We start from the raw sequence: 9,704 nt of genomic DNA, 5'->3' as shown, positions 1-9,704 counted from the left end.
CCCTGCCCTGTTGCCGCGTGCGGGGTGTTTGTCCCAGCTGAGGATGCCAGACGCCCCCGGCTTCACTTGCCCACGCCAGAATGGCACCACCTCTCTTTCCAAGCAGCTACAGCCTCCCCCCACACCCCGTCAGAACCTCAGAGAAGCAATTTTGAGTGGCTCATCAGACGGGGCCACCCTAACCCGGCAGGTGGCTGTGGACAGGGACTGGGGAGGTACCCCAATCTGGGGCTGTCCCAGCTCTGCTGCTTGCTGGCTGAGTGCCCTTGAGTGCATCATTTGTGCTCCTGGAGCCTCCAGTATAAACATGGGTGATAAAACCTCCCAGCATTCTTGAGAGGGTGAAATGATTTAGGCAGAATAGATACTTAGCGTCGTGTGACTGTTTGGAATGGCATGTCCTGTCTCTAGGAAAACTCACACCATTAAGACTTCTGACATCATCATCATCATCATCATCATCATCATCATCATGGTAGTGGTAGTAAAAACACTTATCGACATAATAATGGGAATATACTTAATGCCACTTGCAAACAGTTAAAATAATACATTTCGCATTATTATACTATAAGTGAAAACAACACAGGGGCGCCTGGGTGGCTCAGGTGGTTGACTATGGGACTGCGGCTCAGGTCATGATGTCCAGGTTCGTGAGCTTGAGCCCCGCGTCGAGCTCGCTGCTGTCAGCGCAGAGCCCCCTTCTGTCCCCCTCTCTCTCTGCCCCTGCCCCCGTTCACACTCTCCCTCTCTCTCAAAAGTAAATCAAACATTAAAAAAAAAAACACCCCAAACAATGCATATTGAGCAACTGCTCAACTTATTCTGTGCAACTCCCTCGGGTGGGAGAAATTATCCCCATTAAAGATGAGGAAATTATCTTCCAGGGGCCACCCAGCTAGCAAGGAGCCAAGTCGGGATTTGAACTAAGCTGGGCTCTCTCAGTCTCGACGTTTTGAGGTCTGGTCTGCCAAAGGGTGGCAGAGTTGGATGTCTGTATTCATCATATCACAGTGGGTCACGACCTGCTCAGACACACAGTCATTTGACTTGGGTGAGCGCCCGATGGGTGCCGGAGACCATGTGAGATAGCGGGCAGGCATAAATGTGTGGCACCCCGAGGGCACTCCTCTCACGGGCCAAGGCAGGGAACAGGCAGAAGACTAAGCGAGATAATGAGTCCTTTAGGTGTGGAGTGAGTTGTGGACAAGAGGGCTCTGCGAGGAAGGGAGTCTTTGCAAAGGAAGTAACCTCTGAGCTGCATTTTGCAGAGCGTGACAACTTATTCCAGGAAGCAGAAAAGGAGACGGTGTTAGCCAAGGCATGGTGGCTGAGGGCGCACGGCCAGTACGTCCAACAGAGTGCACAGGGGCTCAGGGAAGGGAGTTTAAGAGTACGCTGGGGCCAGGGGCTGATCGTGTGAGCAGAGGGGGCTGGAAAGCATCTTGTAGGCGTTGGGAGGCTTCAGACATTTGGGAGCAGAGGGTGGCAAGATTGTGTTCCTCCAGCTACTGGGAGAAGGTCCTACTTCACAGCTTTTTGTTGGTTGGTTGGTCCTGGTAAAAACTATAGACCCGAAACCACCAGCTGATGGAGAGATAAACACACCATTGCAGATCCACACTGGATAATTCCACAACGGCTTATTATTCACCTATAAACACGGAATGAAGTACGGATACATGTTGCAACATGGATGAGCCTTGGGAACACGATGCTGTGTGAGAGAAGCCAGACACGAAAGGCAAAAGACCGCGACTGGTGTCCTGTCACTCGTAAGAATAGCGACTCTGGAATAGGCAAATCCATACAGATGGAAAGGAGATCACTTATTGCCCGGAGCCGGGAGGGGGGAGGGAGAATGGCAGTGGCTGCTAATGGGCACAGGGTCTCTTTCTGGGGTGACAAAATGCCCTAAAATTAGATCTATGTACAGCTCTGAGAAAATACTAAAAACCACTCGATCATCTGCTTTGGGAGGGTGAACTTAACGGTAGATGAATTCTGTCTTAACAAAGCAGTTATTAAAGCATAATGTAACCATATTAAATGAAAGTTTAAGATAGAGAAATCAGCTAGAGTGTTCTGTACTCCCCCCCCCCCCATTGTAACTGTTTTCCATTTGGGCATATTTCCTTCTTTGTTCCTGCACTTATCTTCTACGTACACTATCAGAGAGTATCATTTTCTGTTCCTTTTCCAACTCAGTATTTCATCACAAACATTTGTCCACATTCCTGAGGTCCCTATAATTGTTTTCAGATTGGAGTTTTAGGAAGATGAATGAATTCATTCAACAAATATTTTTGAACACATGCCAGGAACTGTTCTAGGCACTGGACAAGGCCCCTGTTCTCGTGGAGCTTATTTTCTGGTTGGGAAGACAGAAAAACAAATAAATGAAGGAGGTAATTTCTGATAGGGAGGAGTATGATATGAGCAGAAATTCAAAGGGAAATGAGACAGAGTCACTATAAAGAGGCATGGAGGGTGTGGAGGTAACTTAGAAAGGTTGGTCAAGGGACAAAGGTGACCTTTGAGAGATGCCAGCTATGTAAATACCAAGGGGAGGTGTCCTAGGAAGAGGATATATGCAAGTGCAAAGGCCCCGGGGCAGCAACGTGCCTGGCGTGTTTTAGGAACAGTAAGAGTTTGGGTGACAATACAAAGGGTGGACTTAGGGGTCAAAAGATGGGACAAGAGGATTCGAGTCCTCTGAAGCTACGGTGAAGACCACATTGGTCAGGAGCAAGGACCGGAGTACTTCCCTTCTGGCCTGTGCTTGGGTAGGCCCCGGGTCACAGTCGGTGCCAGCACCCTGCTCGGCCCTCTGGCTTTCCCAGGAGCCCAGGTGCTTTCCAGCACAGCCACAGGAGGCCACACCCAGAGAGCCCCAGAGGGCTCCGGAGCCTGGCTACTGCGTAGGCAGAATCAGCAAGTGCCAACCTGACAGCTGATGGCAGCCCGGCCCCTCCCTGCCGCCTCAGCACCTGCACTTCAAACTGCCAGTGCTCCTGGCACATCCGCTTCCTCTGGCCCTGACCCCAGGGAGCTGGCACCATGCCCCCAACGCAGAGCTCTCCCTGCACCTTCCATTCGGCGCTCCCAGCGCTGGGCGTTAGAACTCTCCCCTTGCCTCTCAAATCCCGGGCTTCCTTCGGAGACAGAACAATCTGGGTCAGGTCCCCTGTGAAACTCGCACAGCTCCCCGATTTCTGCTTTGTATCACTCATTATTCACCCATTATTCTTCGGATTAATTGCTTAATAGCTGTCCCTCCCTTTTGACTGTAAGCCCCAGGAAGGTAGGAACTACATATCCATAGCGTTTAGTAAGTCCTAAAGCACTGCCAACGGACGTGTCGTGTAAGCCATTCCGAAATTTAAAATTGCCTAACAGCCACATTCAAAACGTCAAAGGGAAGGTAAAAGGAATTTTATTAATTTATTTCGTTTAATCCAACATATCCCAAATATCTTTTCAACGTGAGATCAACATAAAAAAGGTTAATGAGATAGTTTGCATCCTTTTTCTCCTTCTAAATCCAGTGTGTAATTTTATTCGTATTATTTTTTAATATTTATTTATTTATGTTTGAGAGAGAGCGTGAGCAGGGGAGGGGCAGAGAGAGAGGGACATAGAGAATCCCAGGCAGGTTCCTCACCGGCAGTGCAGAGCCTGATGCGGGGCTCGAACGCACGAGTTGTGAGATCATGACCTGAGCTGAAACCACGAGTCGGACGCTTAACCGGCTGAGCCACTCAGGCGCCCTTGGTGTGTAATTTTATATTACAGCACATCTCAATGAGGATGCTAAGGTTTCATTGGAAATACTTAATCACGTTTAGATTTTTTATGAAATTTACAGGGAGAGTAGATTCACTGACCTACGTTGTTCCACACTTACATACAAGTTTTCCAGTAGTTGAATGAGAAGTTTTAAACTTTATTTATTTAAAAAAATGTTTTTAATCTTTTATTTTTGAGAGAGAGGGAGACAGAGTGTGATCAGGGGAAGGGCAGAGAAAGAGACACAGAATCTGAAGCAGGCTCCAGACTCTGAGCTGTCAGCACAGAGCCCGATGCGGGGCTCGAACCCACGAACCGTGAGATCGTGACGTGAGCCGAAGTCAGACGCTCAACCGACTGAGCCACCCACGTGCCCCAGGAGTTTTAAACTTTAAATTAACTAAAGTTAAATAAAATTGAAAATACCATTCTGGAGGCACACTGGCCATATTTCAAGTGCCCGATAGGCCACCATATTGGACGGCAAAGATGTATTAGGTGAACAAGTGGACTGATATTTGCAGAATGGATGGACTGATAAATCCTGCTCTCACCATTTGGCAGTAATATGACTTGGGCCTTTGGGTGGTTTCTAAATACCCACAAATTCTTTGCTACTTCTCCTTTCAAAAGGTGGAGTCTCAGTCCTCTCCCCGCTGAGTGTGGGCCAGGCTTAATGACTCACTTCTAAGGAATGGAATGTGGCTCAGTGACAGCATGTGACTTACAGAAGCGGGTCCTAATGTGCATTGTGGGTCTGCCACGCTCTGCCCAAGCTCCCACCTGTTCCGGGTCTTGACCTTAGACTCCCCCAGAGAGAGGTCTAACTGGTTCGCAAGCCACCGTGCCGTGGAGGCCACCCCCATCTGAGTCTCGGTCTTTGGGTCAAGTCCACGCCTGGACCAGTGGGCTGTGGTCAGGCTGGTGAGGTCATGAGGTCACGAGGTCAACGGTCGAAGCACCAAGGACGTAACAGTCTTGGGTCAGCGATGACCCCGAGTGAGCCGACTCATGGATGCGGGCCTGTCTCCATGTCTGTCAAACGACGAACGATAGAAGTACCTGGAACACCTCTTTAGGTAGCTGCGAGGGCCCAATGAGGCGGCCCGTGGAAAGGCCCTCCTTCAACCCAGATGCCTCGTTTAAATATCATTTGCTGCGACAAAGGCAACTTTCTGGGTGCACGAAGCAGAAAACTGTAATCATTGTAGTATCAATCAGGACTGTTCCAGTCACACAAGTCACAGAGACTTAGGACACTGGGCCCGTTTTAAACACCAGTGAGACGGAGATGAAGCTGAGTGAAAGAAAAAAAAAGAAGCAGCAGCAGCTGTTTCTTGCCTGTGGCGTTTTTAGCTTGTGCGCGTCGTCCCTGTAATATTTCTTCTTCCTTTTTTGTTAATGGCTTGGGGGTTTGAACACTGTTTTGTTCAGCCACACGGGGAAATGTTTAATGAATCCTTGTGAATATTCATTAAATGCTGTTAATATTTTCTGGTGGGGGAGGCCCCGCTGCCCATCCGGTGGGTCTCCGCGCGGCAGCAGGGGAGGCAGCCCAGCGCTTGATGTGTGCTATTTGTTTTCCATCTTCATTGCCCTATTTTCTGAGACCTCAGGTGGTTTGCAGGGGCCAGGGGTGGAGGCAGAGTGGCTTCCTTGCCTCCTCTCCCCGGCCTCGCGAAGGAGTTTCAGAGCGTGGTAGGGAGGCGTGAGGCTGACGATGTGTGTGCACCGTCCACACTCGGTGGGTGCCTCCAGGAAACCGTCGCACAAAGAGGCATCCAGGGAGCGCTCACAGCAGCGCTGATCGGAACAGCAACAAAGTGAGAAGGCACACAACTGTCCGTTGGCAGGAGAACGGCAGACATAGACTCTTCGTACTGATGGATTCCTATGCGGGAGTGAAAGTGAATGGCCAGGCCCAGGTATCAACATGGTCGAATCCTTCTTTATTGAGATATGATTCACCCATCGTAAAATTCATTCTTTAAAGCGAAGGATGCGGTGGTTTGGGGGACATTCCCGAAGGGGTAGAGCCATCACCGCGATCATATCCAACATGATTCCATCGCTCCAAAAAGAGGCCCGCATCCATCAGCTGGCACTCCCCATTCCTCGGCGCGTGCAAGCCCAGGCCACCCCTAATCCACTTCCTGTCTGTGTGGATTTCCCTATTCTGGGTGTTCCATATATATGGAACTGTATGCCCTGGAGTCATTTGGGACGGGCTTCCTGCCTTTAGTATGTTTTGTTTTGTAGGGTTGTGTTTTTTTTAAGTTTATGTATTTTCAGAGAGAGCCCAAGTGGGGGAGGGGCAGAGAAAGAGGGAAAGACAGAATCCCCAGCGGGGCTCCGCACCATCGGCACAGAGCGCGATGAGGAGCTTGAACCCACAAACCGTGAGATCATGACCTGGGCTGAGATCAAGAGCCGGACGCTTACCTGACTAAGCCACCCAGGCGCCCAACACCATGTTTTTAAGGTTCTTCCGCGTTGTAGCATGAATCAGTACTCCACTCCTTTTTTTTACGGCCAAATAGTATTCCATCCATGGATATGTGATCGACACATGGGCTGCTTCCACTTTTTGGCCCCTTGTGAAGAAAACCGCTATGAACGTTTCCGTGCAAGTTTTTGTGCAGACCTTTGTGTTAATAGTCTTGACTATTAGGAGTGGAATTGCTGGGTCCCGTGGTGATGCTGTGTTTAACTTTTTGAGAAACTGCCAGGCTATTTTCCAAAGCGACAGCGCCATTCTAATTTCTTCACATCCTCGTGTGGTTCAATCTGAACAGACATAATGGAGCGAAAAAAGCAAGCTGTAGAGGAATCGATTCAACATGACCCCATTTCTACAAAGTTTAGAAACACGTCACACAATATTATGTATTACGTAGGCCGACGCTCTGTGCGGTTAAAGTATGGGAAGTCCTGGGAGTGAAAAGCACTGAATTAACGGTAGTGGTCCCCACTGGGGGTGAGGAGAACAGTGTTATCAGGGTTTATGAGCATGCGGGGCTTCCAGTGTCTGAGTACTGTTTTATTTCTTAAGCTAGGTGGTGGTTCATGGGAGCTGTTGAATTACTCTTTATCCTTTGTTTATAGTTCTGTTTTTAATATGTCTTTTAGAGTTTATTGATGTAAGTAACCTCTACACCCAATGTGGGGCTTGACATCATGACCCTGAGATCAAGAGTTGCACACACTCCTCCAACTGAGCCAGCCAGGCACCCCTCTTGTTGTATGTTTTTAATATTTCCTGGTAAATTATTATGTTGGGACGTATTTCTACATAGGACACGTTTATAGAAACATACCTATCTTTTTGTAAAAAATATTTGTTAATGTTTATTTATTTTTGGGAGAGAGAGAGCGACTGAGTGTGAGTGGGGCAGGAGCAGAGAGAGAGGGAGACAGCGAATCCTAAGCAGGCTCCGTGCTGTCAGCACAGAGCCTGACGCGGGGCTCGAACTCATAAACCGTGAGATCGTGACCTGAGCCGAAGTCGGACGCTTAACCGACTGAGCCACTCAGGCACCCCAAGGCACACCTATCTGTGAGAATCTTATGGAACCAGAGTTTCTGAGTTAGAAAGGCTTCTGAGGGTTTGGGGTTTGCCTTACCTCCCCAGAATGCAATGTTCCCTGCCCAAGCTGGCAGTGCTATGTGGTGTAAAGAACATTGGCCTTGGGATCTTTATACGTAAAGAAGACCCAACTACAAATAACTAGAGTGGTTTTAAGTCAAAACATTCTTTGATACTGTTCCCTGTAAGAGGTAGAACTTAGTTTATCTCCCCATGAATGTGAGCTGACCTAGGCAGCTTGCCATTAGGGAACAGAAAAAGGCAGAAGTGACGATGTGTGATTTTAGGGACCAGGCCATAAAAAGCACTGGGGCTTCTTCCTTTCTTTCGATCACTCATCCTGGGGAAAGCCAGGTACCATATGGTGAGGACACTCAGGCTGTCCTGTGGAGAGGCCCATATGGTGAGGAATTGAGGTCTCCCGCCAATAGCCATGTGAATGAACCATCTTGGGGGGGAGAAAAAGCTCCAGCCCCAGTCAAACCTTCAGATGACACCACATCCCCATACAGCTTAAGCAGGTAGAAGATGAGACACCTCTCCCACAGGCACCTGGTAGACTTCCCCATATGTCTCCTTGATCCAGGCACATCATATACAGCTGCCGAAACCAGCTCCCACTGCCAAGGGGCAGTGGGGGTTGTAGAGCTGACTCTACATTGTGGGACCCTAACTCCACATCAGGCTGGTCAAGACTGAGGCCCCTCCTCCCCCATCCACTTCCTTCCTACCACCCTTCCCGCATGCAATCTACAGGCTGTGCCTGCCTCCTTCTTTGACCCTCTGCAGGCATCTTGCCCAATAAATCTCTCGCACTTCTAATGTGGTCTTGGGGTCTGCACCGCAGAGGGCCCAGATTGCCACATATCCCTCTGGGTCTGGGGACAGGCCTCGTTCCCCACAGGTGGAATGCCATGCACCCAAACAAAATCGGGGGGGGGGGGGGCACAGAGGAATGGCTATTGGGCAGGTAACCTGTGGCGCGTGCACAATGTTACATGAGCACCAATCCGAGCAAGTTATTAACCTGTCTGGTCCCGGCCTCCTCTCGTGTAAAAACACGTGCTAGGATCGAGGGCCACTTGAAAGAACACATGTACAGATCCTAGCGCGTAGTGATAACAACAGCTACCCTTTGAGCGATTCCTAGCTCAAGGCACTTTTCGTCATTTATTTAATACTCGCGATTACCCTTTGGGGTGGGTGCCTGCTCTAGCCCCACTTTACCAAAACTGAAGCTCAGAGAGGTGAAGCGGTTTGCCAGAGCCCCACCCGAGGACGACTTGGCTCAGCCCGGGAGCAGGGAGCACAGCCGATTGGATGATAACGCCGGGTGTGTAATGCTTGGGGCGGGGGAGGGGCGCTTCCGGCTGCGCTGTATGCCCGTGGGGCTTGACGAAGGCTGCTGTTGGCCTGGAGGGTTCCATTGCAAGGGCAGTTCTGCACGATGATTGCTGACGTCTATCCAGCGCTAGCTGTTTGCCAGAGAGGGCGTCGCAGCCCATTTTACAGGCGAGGAAACAGATGCACAGTGAGGAGGGGGTGAAGCTAGGACTGCAGCTGGACAGTCTGACCACAGGGTCCACAAGCAGCCACTCCCCAAAACGGGGTGGGCCTGGTCGCAGTCCCAGCTCTACCTCTGAGCCCTGTGGCCTCAGGCAGGCGACTTCCTATCCCCTAGCCTCAGTTTCCCCAACTTGTAAACTGGCGACAGATAACACCCACCTCAAAAGGTTTTTTTGTTTCCTTATTTTCTTTCTTTTTTGGGGAGTCGGGGGTGAGATTTAAATGAGAAAACATCTTTAAAGCTAGGACAGTGCCTATTACAACCAGTAGACTCTTAATTAATCATCACAGGATTCCAGGTGTTGTTGACATTTATCTCGGATTTTTGTCTTTGCACAAATCATAAATCTGGTTCTGATTATCACCTCACGCACAGATTCTACCCAAGGATTCACAGTCTTATTCTTTTATCTGTTCTCTAAAATATGATCCAATTTACAAAACTTTGACTTACAACTCCTTTAGAAGCCCAGCTGGTGCGTAAAATGATGCTCTCCGCAGCCCGCTGCACCACAAAGAACAGGCCCCCCGGGGACCTGGCAAGGAATGGGATCTTCAGTTCTTCTGTACAATAGAGGATCCTTTTGTAAAATGAGTAATGCCAGATCATGTGTCTGTTGGGACAGTCCAGATTTTCCTGTGTAAAGCAGAGCCCCAGCATCTACTGCCCACAGGGGAGGCTAGCCGTACCCCCAGCTCTTCCAGAACTCTTCAGAGGCACAGAGCTGTGGCCATTGCCCCTCACTCAGTTTCCTCATCTGTA

The sequence above is a fragment of the Panthera tigris genome, chromosome D3, assembly GCF_018350195.1.
Source record: "Panthera tigris isolate Pti1 chromosome D3, P.tigris_Pti1_mat1.1, whole genome shotgun sequence".
NCBI classification, from domain to species: domain Eukaryota; kingdom Metazoa; phylum Chordata; class Mammalia; order Carnivora; family Felidae; genus Panthera; species Panthera tigris.
The sequence above is the reverse complement of the archived record's forward strand: the minus strand, read 5'-3'. Positions refer to the sequence as shown.